The following is a 2480-nucleotide window of genomic DNA, read 5'->3' on the forward strand; positions in this document are numbered from 1 at the left end:
GTGCATAATTTTCCATAGGAACATAATAATAACATTCCCATGTTGAATGATAATCTCCACAGATTTCACAACCAGTTATTGTTTCGTCATTCGTGATCCAAGATTGACCGAACGAATTTTTATCAATACCCGTTTGAGAGTATTGATTTCGTATGTCATAAAGAGTTTCCAAAATATTTTCGAGATTTTCCATACTACACTTATTACCAAATTTTAGCTACAATGTGGTGCATTTACTAATTATTCTATTAGTTATAAAACTAAAAATTATATAAGTTATCAAATTAATAGACTTTTCTGCTTTTGCCCACGTTTCGAATAGCCAATAGATGCAGCAGGTAGCCAGGATCCTTTAAATCGGAAGCCCACAACTCGCCACTAACAAATCCAACTATTACTACGAACCAGAAAATTGGTGTCAATTAATTCAATCGCTTACAATAATTTTTTTCGTCGAAATTTAAAAATAAAAATCTATATCCTAAAAACTAGCGCGTAGAAACGAAAAAGAAAAAGAGCGTCGAAAAACGTCGAAAAATAAAAATAAGAAAGAAAAACGTCGAAACTTAAAAGTCTAAAAATTAAATCTAAAAAGTTGCGCCTAAAGTTCTAAAGGTAAATGCAATTCTATTCGGAAAACGGCAATTACTTAAATTGGCACTAAAATCTATTATAAACTAAAGCGAAAAATGGCGTCGCAAAATTCTAAAGCGCCTAAATCTTAATTCTAAAGAAAAAGCACTTAAGGGATTTTATGGCAAAGCTTAAGAATCTAGAAATATAAAATTACTACGGCAAAATACTAAGTTTAAAATTAATTACGAACGAAAAATATACAAATGATTAAAATATACAATTTATAAAAAGAGACAAAAAATGATAAAATTACTTATTTTTATAAAAATATTATTTTTATATTATTATTTATTAAAAGTATTAATTTATATATTAATAAAACTACTTAAAACTTAAAAATACAAAATTAATTTAAACTAAACTAAATATTAATTTAATTAAACCCTAATTTGGTTTAATAATAATAATAATTAATAAATAAAACCATAATTTCGTAATAAATGCAGGCTAGGTTCAGTCTGTCAGATTCTCCGCGAGTGCGGATTCTTTCTGCCAAAGATGCTCCGCGAGTGCTGAGGTATGCAGATTCAGAATATGTTGCAGGTTCAAAATGGTTCCGTCTTTTTTTTTTTTTTAAATTTTATATTGTTTTTCTAAAAATATATTTATACAAATATATATATAAAAATATAGCATTTCGCCGAGTCCCCGACAGCGGCGCCAAAAACTTGATGTGTGCAGTGGGGTGTACGAAAATACTATATATTTTTATTACGAAATACGATACAATTTACACAAGTTTTAATTATTTATTTATAAATGGGATATACCTAACCCTTGCTACAACACTATAGGCAGTGTACCTAATCGTAGAGTAGTCTAGTTTTTTAGTAAGTCCGGTTCGTTCCACAGGGAGATGAATTATTTTACACTATACTTTTATATAACTATATTTGTACAAAATATATATAATTATATATAGTAATAATATAAAAGGGGGTTTACCGTTTAATGACCGGTTTGTCGATTTTATATTTTAAGCGAAGCGTAAAGTAAATGACGATATTTAACTAACGAAAAAAAATAAATAACTATAATTAAAATGACAATAAATAAAAGTACGAGGAAATAAAAAAATAAAATATATTATGCTTATTTAAACTTCCGTACTCATGATGTTTGACGTTTTGATTTTTATTTATTACCCTGGGTTAATTGTCCTTTGTCCTGGATTAAGAAGTTGCATGATGTACACACTGCTCACGCACACAAATTATGGGAAACAATAAACATGCTACTAAAAAGGTGTTGGGTAGTATTCTTATGGATTCGTTCAAGGCTGCTAATCGAGAGTATAAACCAAAAGATATACGTGATGATGTAGCCAATCGGTTTAGAGTGAGCATATCATACAATCAAGCATGGAGGGCCAAGTGTCAAGCAATAGAGATGTTACGTGGCAGTAGTGATGACTCCTTTATAATGCTTCCAATTTACCTTCATAACCTTAAGATCCACAACCCGGGGACCATCACCAATTTGGTTACCGACAAAGAAAATAAATTTGTGATGTGTTACATGTCCATTGGCGAAGTTGTAAGTAAATATATATTAGCAAAAACCAATTTTAATATGTACACCATATGCAAGGACGCAAGATACATCTTGCGCCTACAAGTACGCAAGGACGCAAGTCACACCTTGCGACTGGCAGTAAAGACGCAAGGACGCAAGCCTTCACTTGCGCTTCGTAGGCGCAAGACAGAAGAGTGTGTCTTGCGCCTTGCGCCTGGTGTATAAGGCATCATTGATAATATTTGATTTACTGTGAAAATTTCATGCAGATTCGATCATTTGTGCAACATGTCCTCCCGATAATCATCGTCGATGCTGCACATTTAAAG

Source organism: Rutidosis leptorrhynchoides, chromosome 6, assembly GCF_046630445.1.
Source record: "Rutidosis leptorrhynchoides isolate AG116_Rl617_1_P2 chromosome 6, CSIRO_AGI_Rlap_v1, whole genome shotgun sequence".
In the NCBI taxonomy this organism is placed as follows: domain Eukaryota; kingdom Viridiplantae; phylum Streptophyta; class Magnoliopsida; order Asterales; family Asteraceae; genus Rutidosis; species Rutidosis leptorrhynchoides.